The sequence below is a fragment of the Poecilia reticulata genome, linkage group LG2 (genome assembly GCF_000633615.1).
Source record: "Poecilia reticulata strain Guanapo linkage group LG2, Guppy_female_1.0+MT, whole genome shotgun sequence".
In the NCBI taxonomy this organism is placed as follows: domain Eukaryota; kingdom Metazoa; phylum Chordata; class Actinopteri; order Cyprinodontiformes; family Poeciliidae; genus Poecilia; species Poecilia reticulata.
Window position 1 is genome coordinate 28,348,505 of NC_024332.1, and position 21,221 is coordinate 28,369,725.

The 21,221-nt window shown below is 40.5% G+C and overlaps 1 protein-coding gene across 4 annotated transcripts in view; it reads right to left on the minus strand.

Annotated features, from left to right (window-relative positions):
- bcl9 (BCL9 transcription coactivator) overlaps nucleotides 1–5,610 on the minus strand; it is a 40,579-nt gene extending 34,969 nt beyond the window's left edge. For 2 of the 4 annotated variants that reach the window (XM_008401072.2, XM_008401047.2), the window contains exon 1: nucleotides 5,370–5,610. The gene's annotated coding sequence lies outside the window, so the exon portion shown is untranslated. Of the gene's footprint in view, nucleotides 1–3,411; nucleotides 3,825–3,869; nucleotides 4,029–5,369 lie in introns of those variants that run through there. The other 2 variants (XM_008401062.2, XM_008401056.2) reach the window with 2 other exon arrangements.
- Nucleotides 5,611–21,221: the final 15,611 nt, after the last annotated feature.

Here is a 21,221-nt window from a genome sequence, read left to right on the forward strand (position 1 = left end):
GCATCTCCAAGCCTACTTCTTTACCTGCTTTGACAACTAATGATTTAAAGAAAATCATAACATAACTCATAGCTTAAGGACATGTATGTGACTTAAATTAATAATATTAACCAGAAGGAGGTTGCTCAGAGTTGTTTCGCATTGATCTAATTTGTCATTTTTTTGTAAGTTAACTAGTTCAAATGGAGATCAGAACCAAAATTAATGAAATTGAGCAAATGCAATGTTTTCAAAAAATATTATACAATCAAATTAAATGTAAAATTTGAGCATTTTGTGACCTCATCATATAAAACGACTTAAAAAAAAAAAAACGACCCAATGCAATCAGACAGCACCGCTGCCCAGCAGTTGAAAAGACCAGGATCCTAAAACAGGAAGCTTTGCTGCTCAGACTCAGCAAACACAAAACCTGCTTCAAAACTGGCTTTGGACTAAACTCTGAACCCTTCACACCCTGCACTGAGTGAGAGCAACAGGTCAGCAAGTCAAAAGCCCACTCTCAGAAATGGTTTTATGTGCAGATGCAACCAATCAGGCTTTAGAGTTGACACCGATTTCCCGTTTTCTTTGAGATATGTAGTTAGAAAGCTAAGAATTGTTAGCTTTGATACAATTAATATATAAGGGGGGAAGGATGATTTGTCAATATTTGACTTGCCCATCACTGATCAGAACCCATCAGGGAAAGCTGGCTGATCAATTAGTGCAAGGCATATTAATATCATGCTTCAGCCATTTGATTGGTGGTTACAGAAATGGCTCCACCATCCTCTCAAAAAGAGTTTTTTTACTGTATTTTCTATTGCAGGATTCCATTTTGAGGATTTCAGATGATAAAGTAAACGCACCCAAAATAGCATGTTGCTTAATTTTATAATGAAAATAGTAGAACATCTTTTTGTTTCAGATGAGAATATTATCTGTTGCCGTTTTATAAGATGATGCGTTCCACAGTAACAAATGTCAAATTTGTGGAAAAAATGGACTTAAACGCTCATTGAAGCTCATTGTTGAAGATTTCATGTCAATATCCAACAACATAATTTGACATTAAGAATTTTCCTGTGATTTAGATCATCATTTGAAAAGTTTCAACATAAATGGAGGGACATAAATTGTGGTTTTAGATAAATAAAAAATGTCTGCTGTTTGCATGGGTAGTATTTTTAATAAATCAGAAAATCAAAAGCATCTGTTCAACATTAAACTCAATTTTATTAAGCTAAAACAAAGTAAAGCAAGGTATGTCCTAGTAGTAGTTGATATTTTACACCGGTGTATATTTAGATGTAAACGGTGGGTTGCTGGTTCAAACCCCCATTTAGTCCGTCTCAGCCGTTGTGTCCTTGAGCAAGACATTTCACCCACCTTGCCTGCTAGTGGTGGTCAGAGTGGCGCTATACGACAGGCTGCCCTGTTGTACCGCTGTGGCTACTATGTAGCTTACGACAGTCACTGTGTAAATGAAAGTAACGTAAAGTGCTTTGGAGTCTTCTGAACTTGAGACTATACATTTTACAAATTTTTTTCCAATGCCGTTTGCCGAAAAATAAAGACTTTTTGTAAGTAAGTGAACTGAAACCACAGGAGGGTCTTGTAGGTTCTTCTCTCATTCATGGGTCAAATAAACAATGTAATGACAGATCACATACTCTGTCATATGTAAAGGTAGTAGTATGGGATAAATATATGGGAACTGCAAAATTATTTGTCACTAAATGTTTTTATTCAATTCAAAAGGGAATGAAAATACTTTATGTTGGTTGGGTGAAAAGTACAGAAAACTGTGGGTGAACTAAGCTTTATTTAACAAATGGTTTAAAAAAAATAAAAAAATGTACCTGCTCAATTAATGCATCTCAAGTTTCATGGTGCTACAGACAAATTTTCTCATCTTTCCAATCCTGTTAGCAGAAAATTGTCTTAATATATAGATGAGGGTCTAGACTTTCTAAATAGTTTGTGAACTTGTAGATTCTAACTGGGTTTGTAACATAAGACTTTCATCATCATCATCATAATAAAGGACAATAAATGTGAATTTGGATGTATTAAAGGACTATTATAGCCATCACTTAGATAAAATGTATCCTAAAAATAAAAAGGTAGAACATTAGTCAAAGACTGCCAAGTAATTTTGTAGAAATAGCCAAAATATTTTTGAAATTAAGCACTTTTTGTGGGATTAGGAAGTTTTTGTAAACTGAGGGACATAAATCACCCCAAAATGTCAGTTTTTAAAGCACTTTTACCCCCCTTAAGTTCATGGTCTGAAGTGAAAATTATCCTTTTGCTCTGATAAAATTGATTGCTTTGACCTATAAATCTAGAAAAGATGGCTTGCAAAAGTTTTTTTTTTTTATTTAACAGCAAATGATAGCATCCGTTTTCAACTTTTATCCATTTCTTTCTTATTTAGCTCAAGAAAGTGGGTAAAGTAAATGTTGGTTTGTGCATTTGTGGAACAGAAATAATGGAAGTTGCTAGTTTTGATGGATTTAATAAGTTGGGGTAAAAAGCGGGATCAGTAATTAGCCTACAAATCTAGGAAAAATTGGTCGATGCCATATTAGTAGCTTTATGAAGCTACTAAGTAAATCTCATCAAAGCCATTTTGGGAGCAAATCAAGGAAAGCAAGTAAGTGAAATAACAAACCAACAAAGGACCTGTAGATTCTCCTCCCACTCATGGATCAAGTTAAATAAGACATTCTTTGTCAAAGCCAGCCAAGATAACACAGGACAATGCCACAAGTAGCTCACAAACGGGTCCTACTCGAGGAAGTCCTTAAAAAAATATGCATCTCCCAAACTCTGCAACTAAACCTCCTCCTCACACAACAACTGCAGGGACTCGGGCTTCTTCCCCCCTCTCCTGAAATCTCAGCGCCTCACTGGACAACTCTTGGCGGACAAAGTAATTCCATGGCGCTTGAAACTCCAGGAACTTTTTTTTTTTCCTTTTTCCTAAAAGAAGTTGTTCCTGTTTCGCCAGAGAACTGGTGGAGGTGGTGGCGGTGGTGCGGGGGGGGGAAGGGAGGACTTCAGCGCTCACATTCATGGAGCCTCGGCCAGCGCAAACAAAGTCTTCCCCCGAAGAGGGAGGCAGTGGACGGCTGATGAGAGCGAGAACAAACGACAACAAGCACACCAAAAAACACGTCCTAAATGAGACTCATCCTGGGGGGCTTTTTGTCCGTTAATAAAAGGACAACTCAAAGCCCGCCTTGGGTAAACCTTCATTTTTTTTTCCCCCCCAAGTTGTGTTCAGCTCCGTTAACAATGTAACAATTAAATCGCTCGGCAGATGATAGGGGCTGGCCGACACAATCACAAGCAGAGGCCTGTAATCTCGTTACGCGTTTATAAATCATATGAAACACATTTCAGACACATGAAATACAATACCGACGGCGTGGAGCTCCTGAAGAATGCAGAACATGCATGCTGCATTGTGTCCCTTTTTCCATTTTCACGAAGCACGGGCGGTCCTCCGGTGTGATAATGGGGGTAAAAACCAATATTTCTCCGCGGGTTTCACACCACGCCGAAAACATCGTGAATAATCCGCTTCTGTTGCGCCGCAAAAACCGTCATTTGCGAGCCGAAAAAAAAAAGAGAAAGAGTAAGGGAGGGGGGTTAGCTCGCCGTGTGAGCGAGGCCAAGACGCGACGTGTGGGTTTAGCTAGCCAGCCAGTCAGCAGCCCCAGCCAGCCAGCCAGCCTTCGGGGACAGAGGCAGAGAAGAGCGGATACCGGAGTGTGATGTCCCCGGGAGGAGGACCCGCGTGTGCCCGTTGCCAGGAGGCGAGCCGCGGCGGCGACACTCTCCAGCTGCACGGAGAACAAAACAAGGAAAGCACTCACCTGGGATGTTAGCTCAGGTTCCGTTTTCCTCCACTTTACATCGCAAACATTATCAAATCACAACATTATCACGGTAACATTATAGAATAGAAATATGTCTTCCCCCCCTTTTCGCTTTCCAGTGGTCCTACTCCATTACATCCCAGTCAAGATTTCCTCTCGCCTCCCCCTCCGTTCCTGCGAGATGGTTCAGTCCAAATTCTAAGTAGCAATTCTAGGTCAGGTCTGTGTGCCAGTGAGAATGTTACTGTCGGACAGCAGCAAATGTCCACTTCCATGTGACACAGTCAACACTGTAAATGCATACAGTCACTTACAACATGCGTGTGTTTTTATCTGGCGTCATATTTACAATAAGTTACCTCAAACCCCTCCATATGAAGGAATGTAGGGAAAGTTAGGGATGCAACTTGTGGAAGTTTTCAAACTGTCTCGTCGTATTAGTACGTGAAATATTTTGTAGCGATATTTACAGGTGTGTCTTAATAAATTGTAATGTAATTTAAAAGRCATCTATAATATATTGCTGGAATTCAATCGAAAAAGTGAAGCTCACATACATTACATGTAGAATGATACATTTCAGACTTTTATTTGGGGAATTGTTATGATTGTGGCAAACAGACAGTGAAAATTAAAAAATAATAATTTGATCAAAAAAATAATTACTAAAAGGGCAATAAGAAGCTTCAACCTCCAAATAAAAACCTGGCTCCTCCCACGCTGTTTGCTAGCACATTAACAGAACGTTGCGTGGAAGGAAAACTTGTGTTGAAAAAGGTGCACATGCAACAGGAAAACATTTAGCCTGGAGAGGGAAAAAAAATTGTTTAGCTCATCAAGTCTTTTATCATTGCTGCCGTTTTAATGCCGCTAAAAAAATGTATTGTGTATAGTACATTGTGTTGCTCTTATTTACATTTCTCTATAAATAAAAGGTTGATTATAATTTGGTTTTGAAGTAAAGCCTGTTCAAGAGCTGAAGAGTTATACACTGCTAGTCATGTTTTCAAAAGCCACCAGATAGAGACGTTGCAGGACATTTATTTTATGAATATTTGAGCATAAGTATTGTAAACATGCAATAATTAGCACTTCAATTACTTACTCTTATAACAGCTCCATGCATAACAATTATACAGGAAATACTCAACAGGAGATCACACAGATGATTTGTAGACCTCAGTAATCAGATGCAATGATTAGCCTGTAGTTCTGATGGGCTTTTATCYATCAAACCAGATACTGATCAAACTGCTCCTAGACCAGACGCAGTGTCAGTGGAATCTTACCTGGGCAAAGTTGAAAAATATTAGATATTTGCTCAAAAGCGCTCTTTTCTAAAGACAGAAACTTTGACATTACATRCAAAAATCAAGGAGCAAAATGGGAGCGACGCAAACCCAGAGTTTCTTGAAATCCAGTTGAAAGGTTTTAAAGTCAGTGATGTTTTGGGGAATMATCATCTAGTGTTGATCCACTGTCTTTTATCAATCTTACCGTCTTCCAGGACATCACAGCTGTCTTCCAGGAAATTTTAAAGCACCTTATGCTTCCCTCTGCTGACAAGATTCACGGAAAGACTGCTTTTTCTTCAGCTGGACTTTGCTCTTGCTCATACTGCTAGAAGCACCAGCTTGATTAGTCAGCACCTAAACATCYCAGACAAATGATGTACTATTGTCAAGAGGAAGATGAGAGACATTAGACCAGCTTTTCTCAATTCCGGTCCCCACGCGCCCCCCCTCCCCTGCCTGTTTTAAGTATTTCCCTTCTGCCACACACCTGGTGAATATTTTGGTGATTAACAGGCCTCTGCAGTACTTGATGGTCATGCAATCATTTGAATCAGCTGTGGAGTAGAGGCACATCTAAAACATGCAGAGCAGGGGGGCCTGAGGACTGGAATTGAGAAGCACTGCACTAGACCCAACATTGCAGGCAAACTGGAGGTCGCTATTAAAACAACTGGGCTTCTTTAGCATCAGCAGAATCACAAAATTATCAGATCCATGCTACGCTGCACTGATGCAGAAATGTATGCATATGGTTCTGAAATTCTTTTATAACAAACACAATATTTTTCCATTTTCAATATTGTTTCATTAAAACAATTTTAAACTAATAAACAAACATCCTTGCTCACTGACCCGTGTGTGATGGATTGAATGATGCGGAGCTGTCATTTCATTTTTACACAGAAGTCTGAAGTTCGAACGTCACGTAGAAAAGTCTTAATTGTTTTGACAAACTTGTTGTTCCTTTAAATTAATAAAGCAGTTTGTCAGAGACTGTCAGATTTTAACACAAATAAAGTGATTTTTCTAAGCTCTAGTTTGAAGACTTGAAAAACAATTGAAGGATGATGTGTCTCCCAGATGCTGGGTCAAATCTCTAATGTTTTTATTCTATTTCATAAACAGGTCACTATGAGATGCTCATTATGGGCTTTAGATGGTTGTGGGCCCGACTGTTCCAGTTATTTTCCTTCGTCATCTTTTAATCATCCATTCTACAATGTCCAGATGATACTCMGTGATTAGTCTATATTAACAAAATTCACAAAGATTTACAAATTTGACTTTGTGGCATACTTAGCCTTTCTGTATTTCATCTTGTTTTTTTCTTCAAATCCAGATAGTCTTTCATTAACAAAGCCATTAGCTATCAGCAGAGCTTCTGAAGGCTCCTGAGCAATGCTGTACCAAAGAGGGCGATATGATGTCTTTTAATTTAATTTGCATTTGAAGGAAAGGTTCAGGATATTAAATGCACATTTCTCACCTATGTTGCAARTGTTTTAGGGGAAAATACATCCATACTTTATGCTCACATGGGACAAATGTCCATCACAGTTCTTGAAGACAGAAACTTTAACTGAATTTTAGTTTCAGCGTTAATTTAAAACGTTTGTCATGAGTGATTGCTAAATCTCGTGTCAACCATAAAGTGTGAAAACCTATTAAAATAAGAACACAAAGTCTTATTCACCAATTAATATTGTGAAGTGAAATTAAGTGTACAAAATAGGACATCTCTAATTTAGTGAAAGCTTAAAAAGGCTAAAATTAGACTGTGTGTGACTGAGTTGCTCTTAATCCGTTGCCATAACCTGGGGTTATTTAGTGCAGTGGAGTTTTATTAGTGCTCATGATGAGCCAAGTAGCTAATGACATGACACTTGATAAATAAAATCATGTTTAGCTACGGGGCAGACACACACACATATACTCCTCACAGAGTGACATTCAGAGGCCTCGGAGGAAGAGTGAAACATTGAGGACATGCGATGCGAGAGTGGTCCTTCTCAATATTTAATCAAGATACATTTCAAATCTAACCCAAATGTATAATCAAGACAACCGGGGATTGGATGAATTGGTGTTTAAGTGTGCACACTATTAACTGGCCTGATTGTGTGTGTGCGTGTGTGTGTGTGTGTGCGTGCGTGCGTGCGTGCGTGCGTGCGTGCGTGTGTGTGCGTGTGTGTGTGTGCGCGTGTGTGCACCCTGCTTCTTTTCTCCTTATGAGAACTGATTAAGACTCTCAAACCAGACATGTTTTTGTAGTGAAACTGAAAGCTTTCTTCTTCAAGAGGCCTTTTTAGTGAAGGCTCTGTTCTGTTCATTGGGGCTTAAATGCACTGCATAAATGTTAGGATACAATTAGGAGGTAATTTAGCTTTATTCTTGTTTAATTTTCAGTAATTAGGTTATGTTCTCTCAGTTACTTGGTTAATACAATTCAAGAACACAGTTTAAAAATKTTTTTTTCCTCTCTCTCTCTAGCCCTAGCTTGTTGTTGCTCCTGAAATGCAAATATGGAGGATGTTTAGTTCAATTCTGAGTGGGATATGAAGAGCAGTAGATTACAGTAGTTAAGAGCAATAGATTTTGCTTGCAGTCATCTTAGTTTAGWGAAAAGAGGAGCTAATTCTGACTGGAGAGGTATAGYGGAAGTGTCAAAACCAGCAAAATGTCTCAAACTCACTCAGAGGTGATGAAAATCTGCACATAAATTTTCCAAGTTAYGCCACATAATCTCATTTGGAGTTTGGAGGCTTTGACTGGGTCACATGCACATGGACTATTCTAAACCAGCTCAATGTAGCAGGATTTCTTTTAGACCCGTAGTATGTCGTCACCTGTGGTTGATATTGACTTTTAGTTTTCTGTCAGTAATGGCTTTCTTTTTTTATTTATGTTGCAGATGTCCACAGATTCTCCATCCTCAATTGTGGATCTCTGTAGCTCCTCCAGAGTTACTATTCTGACTAAAGCTCTCCTTACCCCGCATGTCAATTTAGTTTAACRATAATTTCTTGGTAGATTTGCAGATGTGCCATACTCTTAACATTTTTAGATCTTAGATTAAACAATGTTGTRTATAATGATCAAAGTATTGTGTTACAGTCTAAACATGTTCCACTAACTTCATCTCTCACCTGTCTGCTGTGTTCTCTGGTCTTTATTATGCAGTTTGTTCTCTRAGGTTCTCTAACAAACCTCTGAGGCTTTAATAGATCACTGCGTTTTAGGATTCATAAAAATAATCTGCACATGTGAATGCTCAGTGAAAAACAGAATATGTCAAGAATATTCACGTTAGAGTGACTATCTGCTTTAAAGTGAACTTTGCTCCACAGTCTGCTACCTATAATGTTCCATCTGAAAAACCTGTTGCTGAGTGAAACCTGTCAGGTGTGCTCTTCCAGAGAAACTAGATGGAGAAGGAAAACTGTAAAATTCTTAAACGCTCAGTTATAAAAGAAATTATTTACTTGACTGACTTTCAAACTTTTGAGCAACATGAGTTTGAATTTGAACAAATTTAATAGACAGAAGGTTCTGACACACTSYTGAAGTCTCTATGTCAGCCAGTGAAATGTTTAAAACTCACAACCTATTCAACCGTGAACGACTTGGAAAACTGCATTATATATTGTGAATACTGTTCTCGTGATCTAGCAAATCTGGTMCTTACCTCGCGTTTTCCACACTTGACTTCCCAAGAGAGACTGTTTTGGCCGCATCAGCTCCCCGTCTGTTGGTTTTCTGTGACCAGATTTTTACACTGTGCCCAGAAATCCACAAACAGAAAACACAAAAGTCGCTGACATCCAGAGCAACGTGCTAACAGGACAACTTAGTTTTCACACTGAAATATTTTAGAAGCCAAATGATCAAAGAGTCATATCAAAACAGAGAGTGAAATCTGCTAACATCAGCCTACCACTTGAGCAAACTGCTCCTCATGAAAACATTTTGAGCAGGACAAAAACAGAAGGTCTATTGAACACAGCAGCTGTGTTTGTAGAGTTCTTTTAAGATGTTTTCAAAGTATTGGGAACTGATCCCATGCCAGCGCTCAGCTGGACTCTTCATTTAGAAGTTTGTCAGACACAGGTTCTTCAGACAGCTTTGTRCCATGATAAATAACTGCTGATTGTGCCATCCTCAGAATGATTGTTTAGCWATTTTAAGCTATTATTTTAAATGATATCTATTATTTGARCAATTTCCCCCAATCTAGTTCTTCACAGCAGCCTCCATTAATCATTGTCCTTGAAGTAAAGTGTTATTGTTAAGGCTTCGTGGCCCCGAGGTGCCACTCTTTCTTGTGCTTCTCCTACAGAAAGATTTAGGATTTGTTTTGTCCTTTACCATCCTTGGTTCCATTTTTTCGTTKGTTGCAGTTCTGATTCCATTTTTGATTTATTGCCGCAGCTATAGGTTTGAGCAAGTTAAGACTTGCAACATTTTTGTACAAGTTTGCCATATCTGAAGGGMATGTTCTCTTGGTTTTCCCATTTTGACGAGTGTCCAAACAATTTGTACATAAGAAAATAGGAAGTCATGTATTACCATTTACATTTTCCCAGATATTCGGATCAACTTAAAGCATACATTTAAAAAAAGGTTCAGAAGTATTTGTTTTATAGGAATTGCTACTTGGGACAGTTAATTCATTACCAGACTATTTGAAAAATAACAATTTCTTTATGTGGGACATGTTTTTCTGTTGACCTCTCATCCATTGACCCCTGGAGAMGGGCACCAGCACCCCTGGCGACCCCACATGGGATAAGCATGTTGGATTATGGATGGATGGATTTTTTTTTTTCCTCCAGCTGAGAAAATGTGCTCAACCTGAATGTTTCCATTGCAACTTGTCAAAGCTTATTTTCAAMATKTTCTGTTTTTTTCTTCCTTAATTGTATGACTGTGAAGCAATCAYACTGGAGCCTTTCATAACAGATCTCTGCTATGACATACTGTGCTGTACATGTGCGGTTTAAAATTCTCAGGATGAGAGCTGCATATTTGTGACTTTTGACAAGCAGGCCACGGCTACGTCGGACATGTTTGTGCATGCTTGTAGAGATCAGTGACACACCATAAAGCTCTGCCTCTCACTCTGGTTCTGTCTCATATACACTGCACACAGAAACGCGCCCTCTCTCTTTTTCTCTCTCCCTCTCCCCCTCTCTCTCTCTCTCGTGTCTGCGTGTGTGCGTATAGGCATGTGGGTGTGTGCATGTGTGCATGATAAACCCCACTGGTGGAGTAACAGTAGACTGGCAGTATTCCCAGACTGGGTTGCATTAGGCATGCACACTAGCAGAGCTCTTCAGGTCGATGTTCTACCTCTCCAACGTTGCAACTCTCTGGCGTGACTGGGGATACTTTTGGAGGCAGGAGAACAAAATCCAGATTCTGTCCTGTGCTACTTTAAATCAACAGGACCAAAAGCGGATGGTTTATTATCCGAGCGTGTGTGTTTAAGCAGGACACCATTTACTATTCACCTATCATATTACCATCTGCATTATTTAAGGCTTTGATAAACAATCTTATGCCGGAGAGAACCGCCGAAGACGTACAGAGAAATGATTAAGAATGCTCATAACGTTTTATGGGTAAAATAGTAATGTGATATGCAAAAACAGAAAGTTAAAATATATTTTTWWAAAAAGGAGTCTAAGATGTGGGAGAACTGAGTTTCTGTGTCGGGCTGCAGCTGGAGGAGCTGATTGGGGTTAGAGGGCCCATTCATCAACAGGTTTGGTGGTGATGCCGAGAAGAACGAACCACTGGCTGGGTTATCAAAATACTGAGACAGTGAGCTCACTCACACAGCAGTGAGGTCACTTACCGGAGAGCTGCAGCCTGGCCAATCATCAGTCGGCCTATTATCATGGTATGCAGTGTTGCTATGAGTAACAGAGACGAGCGCTGCCACACCAACCCTTAATGAGGAATAAGATGCATCAACAGGGTTCTCTCAGTCCCTTCTCCTCTCGTCGTAATTGTTTGCTTGAAGGGTGACGCTTCTCAGCGATTTCATTTCACTGCGTTGATTTACAGGATTCAGTATCACTCCTTTTCCGTTTCGCTTCCTCCTGCCAGGCTTTTTCTGGTTCCCTCCTGGCTGTGTTTACTGTCCCCTGCAGCAGTGTTTTCCGACTCTCCCCCCGATGGCAGGTGAGAGTAAACAAACAGGGAGGACTGAAACAATGTTAATTAACTGATCATTAACGAGTCGAGGCAGACCCTGGAGATGCGAGCAGTTGCCCACCCACCTGCGTCTCGCTATTTCACTAACTGGACTGTTAATGACTAATCAGAGGCGAGAGTGATTACATCGCCTCCTAACGAGAAGGATTTATGATTGCACGTTAGTGTGTTTATATCGCCGAGGCCTTTAYGGCGACAACAGAGTCTGGGCTCTGGTCCGCCAGTGGAAGAAAGGTACATCAGAGTAAAATACCTGCTTAAAATACTCAAGGTGTTCCCTGTTTATGCAAAAATGCTTTTCAATCAACTGGGAACCTGGGAGGCACACAAGGAAAAATTACTTTTATATCCAAGMATCGAAAACATAAATGAGTGGATTTGGTCAAACTCGACCTGAGCTGCATAGAACCGTGTGTTTTGTTCARATGAATCACAGACAATCACTTAGGGGAGCAAAAACTCCAGGTGGGTAGGATGTAAAACACAGCTCAATATATGGAAAAGTTCYTCCTTATTTAGCCATCCATCTATTATCCATACCCACGTATCATCGCAAGCTTATTTCCAGCAGCTATTGGGCGAGAGGTGAGATCATTCCTGCACAGGTCGTCTTCTATCACAGGGATAAAGTACATTAATTTTAGCTTTCTTATTATATTATCATACAACGCAAGAAATCATATAAATATCTCTTAATTATTTATTTTTTTTTGCATTGAATCTTTCTCAATTTTGTGCCTAAGGTTAACAAAAATAGCTAATGAACTTAACAAAGAACTCAAATTGAAAAGTAACTTCTAAGTCTTTAAACTTAGGTCTGAAATCAAATCATTCCCAGAGTTTTAACCAACAAACCAAACACAAAATTCAAGAAATTAAATCAAAGTTTACAGGGGATGTTTCCATGGCATGTTTCAAATTACAGCACAACACACACAGAAACACATTAAAAATATGACAGCTTTTAAGTAAAAAGTAAAGCTACAAGAATGCACTGAACATTCCTCACACGTCGCTGCTGATATACGCAAAATGCATAAGCTCCTACKCTCATGCTAAATGAAGCAGCAGCTAAATAATTAAACAGAAACTCACCTTATATCAGGTTCTTATCTTGATGCTAAGAAATGCAGTGGGAAGTAGAAGGAGACTGACTTTTTATTTTTTTTGATAACCACACTCTCATTCCTCAACTGTTTCCCTCCGGTAAGGAAAATAACATTTGCTGACATTCCCTTAATGGCCTGAGTCATCGGAAAGTTTTCAAATTTGCCCCTGACATATTACGGTTCTCATCAATATGTCCACCAAATTTTAGCTTGACAGCTTGAATATTTGTTGAGAAAGGCACAAGAGACACATGTGGATATTCCTTTATTAATAATCAGCAGCACAACCCAGAAGGCTTTTTTTTCTTTCTTTTTTGTCAGCAGAGCAAAATAAATTGGTTGAATCCTCACAGAAGCTGGTTAAATGAGTTCATCCTGGTCTTTGGGTTAGGTACAGATCTCCAGGCCTGATTGAAGTCATGAGACTCCAGAGTGTGGTCGTTATAAAAATCTTGTTTCTTCAACCTGGATGTTCTACCTCAGCCACATACGTAACAGCAGAAAAATAAATGAAGTGCTTCATTCACCCGAAGAATGTTGCCTGTGAGTGTAATCCAGGCAGCAATTAGGTTTGTCAGTACAAACGTAATTATGTAATTAGAGAGACAATTTAGCAATATAAACCTAATGGTTTGGAATTGAGACAGGGGGGACACCATAGCTTTTTTTTATATAAGAGGTTGCAATCCAAATAGGACATAAAACACTCACTAAAATGCTTTGTAATATGTTSATAATCCTTTTTCAAAAGCAAAATCCAAATTTTAGGGGTTATTAGTTGAAGGTGGCTGTTTAATGCAGATATCTAAAGAGCATTATGTTTTCAAAGGGTAAAGCGYAGTTTAAGTCAGGAGAGAATATAGGACATTTTATTGGGTTACAATGTTTGGTAACTTTGAATGGACAACATGGCCTCCACATGCACATGGAAAGTCAACTGTTAAGGGAAGACTGTGAGCAAAGTCAGACACAGTTTCCTCTGTAACTGCTGATCTGACCCGCAAATAATCTGCTCCAAGTTATTAAATTATAGCAGTCTAACCCAAAAAGTACCAAGCCACACAGAAGAAATTCCCCCGTGTCATCATTTATTAAATCAATATCAGAGCAAAATGAAAAAAGTTTGAGTGAAACTATCACCTCAAAAACCCTGTAGTCAAACATAAAACTATAGGATTTAAAGGGGTTGGACTTYATGTTGTGCACACAAACTTCTTCAGATTCAACCCTTCATCTGCAAGAACTGCTTTTCTCCAGGTCTCATCAAAATGTCCTTGCTCGAAAAGAATTCTAAGCACAATTATTTCAAATGTTTTTCATATATTTTGTTGGAATTTAGAAACTTAAAAAACTATGAATATCATATTCATAGTAACTTTAATTATTGATCAATATTAAACTAGTTACATATTTTAGAAAAATAGCTACGCCATGGTTACAAAACCCTTTGCTTAGTGTGAGGGATTACGACAAAGTCAAATAATTAATTGATTTCTATGTCCACTGTCGCCACATGCTTGCTCAGGAGGTGGAGCTGCTGCAAAGTCAATGGTTCGATAAATGCGAGTCCTATTGTTTCATTGAATCTAATCTGTCAACATGACTGAACTGCATTGGTAAAYGGTGTCTTGTTTCTTATTTGTTTGTTGTTGTTTTCTCTTTTCATCATGTAATTCACTTTGAATTACCCTGTTGCTGAAAGGTGCCAAACAAGTAAATTTGCTCCGGCGTMGATTGGATTCATTGGGTTTTTGTGTATATTTTGAAATTAATTTGRCCAGTTTTTCTTGTAAAGTGCCTTAAAATAGCATTTACTGGGATTTAGCACTAGATAAATACACTAAATAAAAAATGAATTAAGATCATGTCAGACCTGATTTTTTTTTCCTCAGAACATTTCAGATGTGCTTCTTTAAGAACATTATTCTGTGTTTCCAACCCTGKTCCATATCCATGGTGGGAAACTGACAAACGCCTCCAAAATATCTTCTAGGCCTTCCAGTGCGGTAGTGACCTTCAGCAGAAACAACAGCTGTCTGCGCCCATTACCCAAGCTGAGATGGAAGTGCAGAAATCACACCTGATGTGATCCAGATTGATTCCTTCAGTGAAACTACAGCCCAGGWTCAGACGATAAGATGTTCCTTTTAGATCCATAATGTTGAATCTGGTGCTCACAGCTCAGGTAGGTTTTAAGACTTTTGATGCCTCCTTCTTCACTTTTTCCCTMTTATTTTGAGGCATAGATTAGATTCATTAGATTATGCCACAAAGTCAATATTTCAGACTTCTTACAAAACTATTACCTCTTCATAAATGTTACATTTCAAATCATTTTAGTAATTTCTTTGATATTTGCATTTCTTTTCATTAAATGTTTGCCTATTGGTTTTCAACATAGAACAGTGATGTTGTCTTTGAGTGTATTTGATCACTTCTTTCTTTTGTTCCATCATATAAAATCCTATTAAGCTACATGGAGGCTTGATGTTGTAATGTCACAAAACATGGAGACATTTCATACTTTTCAATGAACTGATAAAAGCAAACTAAGGCAAGTCCTTTTTGACAGAAAAAGAAAAACATCAGTGGTCAATGGCTGATTAAAATGTCTTTCCCATTTTGAGTTGTGGCTATGCTCCTCTGTTTGATGGCATATTTGTATCACAGGAAAACAGGAAGTTGATATAATTAGAAATTCCTTGACACTCTAAATGTAAGATTTAGATTACTGAGTTTCATTCATTTTGCAGAAATTGTCAGGGATACTGATAATAACGGCACTGATGATTTGGTCTTACAGGCTAATGACAAACACAGATTAGCAGGACACTGACGGTCCTATAAAAAATGAAAGTGGTCCAATAAGTCATTATTTACTCCCGATCAGGTGACACTATTAAAAAAAAAAATAAAATAACCCAAAGAGAAAAAACACCCGACTCACCGAGTGTCTACTTATTCTCTCCAAAGCTCTGCTATCTTGTGTGAATGCTTACCAAGAGGAAACGATAGATGCAGACATTCTCCATCCCATATTCCCGCTCACTCCATCTTGTTGCCATGGGAACCGAAAGAGACGGGAGACAGGTTCATATCGGCCTCCCTCAGGTCTCCAGTCGCTGCCTCCTTCACTGTGTGTGTGTGTGTGTGTGTGTGTGTGTGTGTGTGTGAGTGAGTGCGTGTACATATGTGAGTGTGTGGTGGCTGTCAGAGCCGACTGCTCCTGTGTGGGCCACTGATACTCGCTGATTAAAGGAAGTTATAATTTGATTTTCTCAGCAGGCGCCGTTTAATAGAGCAGTTTAACTAAAGCTGTGCCATCCCCAGGGCTTATGGAAGCAGAGGGAGAGAAAGCAAAAAAAAAAAAAAAAAGGAGGGAGATATGTATAGAAGGAAGGAGGAAAAAGAGAAAAGAGGGAGGGAGAGTCATGCTAATCCCAAACACTGAGCGATCGCTCTCCCACTCTTTCTCTCCTTCTAATTCTGTTTGCCTGTTTTCACCGTCTGTCTCCCCGCTCACCCCCTCGCTGCCTCTCTCTGTTTCTCCTGCTCCTCCTCAGCCTATTAATCTGTGCTCCCCTCTCCTCCCTCATTCCTTTCTCCCTCCTTTTAGCGAAGCAAACATGGGAGGGCTGACTTCCTCTCCGTGTACAGGCAAGGCTGTATTACTGGCCCATTGTGATAATAGCGTTTAATTATCCTCTCAGCTAAAATCAGCCCCATCACTCTGCTTCTYCACCACCACCCACCCGTCTGTGGTGTGTCTAATACTGCCCCCCCTCCCCAACCCCTCTTCTCCATGCATCCCTTCCTACCACCACCCTCTACGCCCCCCTGTTCTCCAGCTATTTCAGACCCATTTAGCGGGATAAGCATCTTGAGACAGACAGAGGGGTTTTTTGCTCTCTTTCACAGAGAGGCAAGGAGAGGATATGGAGACTGGCATCTCGGTGCCCGCCTCAGAATACCAAACAGGGGGGCCTGGGCATCTTAATATGCAGTGTGGGACAGAGGCGGAGATCAAAGAGAGAGGCAGACAGACAGAGAGATGGGTTGGGGTGATGGTGGTGGTGGGGAGGGAGCAAGAGCAGGTCCTCTCATTTCTCCTCATCTTTTTGCATCCTTTCTCCCCCGCTGCATCATCGTTCCTGCTCTGCTCTCCTGCGTCACTCCCTTGACCCTTGGAAGCAAAAAAAAAATAAAAAATCGACAGCTTAATTACCAGAGCTTGCAACCGTCCCCCCAGCCGGTGTGCTGGGTGGGTTTTTCCCTCCTCAAATGTGTGCATTTTGAAGAGTCTCTGTGTTTATCCCCTCTTCGGATATATGTAACAGTAGAACACATTGAAATATACCAGTAATTGCACTCTTTCTCGGCAAATCTCATGGCTTCAACTCAGTTCCTTTATCCAGCTGAATGTAGTGAAGACAACTTGATGAAGTTCAAACCGAGCATCAGAAAGGGGAACAAAAGGGATTCGAGTGACTTTGAACTTGGTATGGTTGTTGGTTCCTGACAGGCAAGTCTAAATATTTGAGAAACTGCTGAGCTNGGGAGACAGGTTCATATCGGCCTCCCTCAGGTCTCCAGTCGCTGCCTCCTTCACTGTGTGTGTGTGTGTGTGTGTGTGTGTGTGTGTGTGTGAGTGAGTGCGTGTACATATGTGAGTGTGTGGTGGCTGTCAGAGCCGACTGCTCCTGTGTGGGCCACTGATACTCGCTGATTAAAGGAAGTTATAATTTGATTTTCTCAGCAGGCGCCGTTTAATAGAGCAGTTTAACTAAAGCTGTGCCATCCCCAGGGCTTATGGAAGCAGAGGGAGAGAAAGCAAAAAAAAAAAAAAAAAGGAGGGAGATATGTATAGAAGGAAGGAGGAAAAAGAGAAAAGAGGGAGGGAGAGTCATGCTAATCCCAAACACTGAGCGATCGCTCTCCCACTCTTTCTCTCCTTCTAATTCTGTTTGCCTGTTTTCACCGTCTGTCTCCCCGCTCACCCCCTCGCTGCCTCTCTCTGTTTCTCCTGCTCCTCCTCAGCCTATTAATCTGTGCTCCCCTCTCCTCCCTCATTCCTTTCTCCCTCCTTTTAGCGAAGCAAACATGGGAGGGCTGACTTCCTCTCCGTGTACAGGCAAGGCTGTATTACTGGCCCATTGTGATAATAGCGTTTAATTATCCTCTCAGCTAAAATCAGCCCCATCACTCTGCTTCTYCACCACCACCCACCCGTCTGTGGTGTGTCTAATACTGCCCCCCCTCCCCAACCCCTCTTCTCCATGCATCCCTTCCTACCACCACCCTCTACGCCCCCCTGTTCTCCAGCTATTTCAGACCCATTTAGCGGGATAAGCATCTTGAGACAGACAGAGGGGTTTTTTGCTCTCTTTCACAGAGAGGCAAGGAGAGGATATGGAGACTGGCATCTCGGTGCCCGCCTCAGAATACCAAACAGGGGGGCCTGGGCATCTTAATATGCAGTGTGGGACAGAGGCGGAGATCAAAGAGAGAGGCAGACAGACAGAGAGATGGGTTGGGGTGATGGTGGTGGTGGGGAGGGAGCAAGAGCAGGTCCTCTCATTTCTCCTCATCTTTTTGCATCCTTTCTCCCCCGCTGCATCATCGTTCCTGCTCTGCTCTCCTGCGTCACTCCCTTGACCCTTGGAAGCAAAAAAAAAATAAAAAATCGACAGCTTAATTACCAGAGCTTGCAACCGTCCCCCCAGCCGGTGTGCTGGGTGGGTTTTTCCCTCCTCAAATGTGTGCATTTTGAAGAGTCTCTGTGTTTATCCCCTCTTCGGATATATGTAACAGTAGAACACATTGAAATATACCAGTAATTGCACTCTTTCTCGGCAAATCTCATGGCTTCAACTCAGKTCCTTTATCCAGCTGAATGTAGTGAAGACAACTTGATGAAGTTCAAACCGAGCATCAGAAAGGGGAACAAAAGGGATTCGAGTGACTTTGAACTTGGTATGGTTGTTGGTTCCTGACAGGCAAGTCTAAATATTTGAGAAACTGCTGAGCTACTGGGGGGGTTTCACACACACACACACATGCACACACATGCACACACGCACACACACACACACACACACACACACACACACAGTCATCTCTCGGGTTGCAGAGAACGGTCAGAAAATAAGGAAATGATCTTTGAGTTGTGAGGATCCAAATGCCTTACCGAAGTCAGACATCAAAGGAGAATCGACAGACTGGTTGAAAATAATAGAATGGCAACARTATTTTAAATACCCACCGATTACACCTAAAGTTTGGGAAATAACATCTCTGGAAGCGCAACACCTCAAACCTTAAAGCAGAGAGGACCCGGAAGCAGAAGTGATGACCACGTCCATCTCTTTATGATTCTGGTATACCCATCTTCTGATAGCTACTTCTTGCAGACTATTGCACAATGACACAAAATCTTCTCAAAGTGGTGTTTAGCATATGACAATGACTTCTCTGTACTCCAGTGGCCTCTCCAGTAACCAGATCTCTATATGTCTAATAGTCCTGCTGAGGTAAAACTCACTCTACTGAGCAGCCCAGCTTTATCTTCTTCTCTGAAACCAATGRAGTTTCCTTCGCTGTGTTTGAGATCATGCCTTGTTTAAAAAATTATCTTCATCGCATCTTCACATTCCAATTCTTCCTTATGTATGTCAATCCTTGATGAAATCTACCACAATTATATTTTAAAGACAACCCTACACTAGGTTTCTTCCTTCTCCAAATTTTACTTTTGCTGTGGTTCCTTTGAGGTGACTAGTAGTGCCAATTCTTTTCCCAATATGGCGTGTGATGACATCCAATGAACCAATGATTTTGTCCCAATGATTTTCTTGTATTTGCTTGTCAAACTTTACACAAACTTTAAAGTACCGTAAACATGCTTCTTCTTCTGCAGTGGAGTCTTGCGCAGTGAGTGTGCATAGAGGATATTTTGATTTAGTGCTTATCAATTATTTCTGTTAATTCCAGGTTTCACTGTAAGTGGCTTTTGGACTTTTTTCATTGTTATTATTACTCTGACGTTTCTCACTGAAATCATGTGAGACATACCTGGTAGTGGCTGTTTTATGGATACATTATCTCCTTCTTATATGTGATAAACAGCAACATTCAGAGGTTTAGAAATCCATCTGTATGACATCAGTATGATTTGCAGCACGGAGATCTTCAGATAGATCTTTACTTTTACCTATCATGACATAAAGTAGTTTGTGTTGGCCTCATTGTGTATGACCTACTCTGCAAATGAAGAGTGATGGATGGATTTACTTGCTTCAAGTGCAATTCCTTTGTAATGAGAGGCCTTCTCATAGGCCATTAATTACCAGCTGACACTAAAAAAAAGGGGGAGGATTTCTTCCTAAATACTGAAAGATTGAATCAATTTTCTTTTCTTTTCACACGTGCATCKTTTCTTGATGTGTTTAAATCTCTTTCCCTGTGTCGTTTGTTTATATTGCATGTAACTGAAAGTATGAACTCATTTGTTTTGACTTTGTTGCTATCATCATCACTCTATCATCATCTGGTGTTAATTTCACATGATCACAAATACACTTACTGAAGCATGTTTCTACCCCTGGACTGAATYATTTTTTCCCCCCAGAGATGGCTTAATTCTCTATGGCATAATTTCAGCAAGATGTTAGCAACATTCCTCTGAGATTTTGGTCCGTATTGTTCAAATAGCTGCTGCTGATTTGCTGGCTGCACGTTCATCAGTGTGAATATTACATTACACCAGATCCCAAAGAACGGGGGACTGGGAATGCGGAGACAATTGGAGTTTCTTTAACGTGACTGTCAGGTTGAGATAACCTGAGTTTTATGACCTGAAGCTCTAATCCTGCTGGAAGATACACGTTGGTCATAAAGGGAAGAACATGGTCAGTAACAACACTTAGTTTAAGTAATCTGCAGCCTGGCCGGAGGGATCACCGCTTTCTTGTTCATAGCAAATTCTGATCCAGCATGTTGATGTTGCAGCTGTCATCGAGACTCATCAGACCAAGGCAACGATTTTTCCAATCTGTAATCATGTAATTTTGGTTTCCCGTTCTTAGCTGACAGGGATGGCACCTGGTGTGGTTTTTCTGCTCATGTAGCCAATCTGCTTTAAGGTTCAACATSCTGCATGCTCAGATTTGGTATGGCTATTTGAGCATCTGTTCTCTCTTTATGTTTTTTTTTTCAGCCCTACCCATTCTTCTTCCTGTCTTGAACAAGCTATTTTCACCCATTCACAGAAAAGCTGCGTGTGAAAGCCTCAGCAGACCGGAGCCCGTGTGTCACCACGTCCACGTGCAAAGTTACTCAAATGCTCGTTCTTTCTGATTCTCYAGCTCAGTTTCAAGCATCACACACTAAAACCCATTGAGTTGCTCCCATCTGGCTGATTCACAAATTCTGTTAACAAGCAGCTGAGCCGGTGCATAAAGTGGCCAGTGAGTGAATATTTAATTAGATAAACCTTGACCGGATCAGTGCCTATTATTATTTAGCAGTATCTATGCGTTTGTTTGTGCATAGAGGGGGCTGGCTGTATGGCGGCTCTACCTCCTCTGCCACCTCCACCTCCTCAGTCAATTAAGATTGTGAGTAGCTGTCCCTGAAGCGGTGTAGACAGGCTAAATGAAAAGGCAGTGGATGTGAAATATGAATCATTAGAATACTGCAAGGACAGGCTTGGAGGGGTTGTTGGGGGG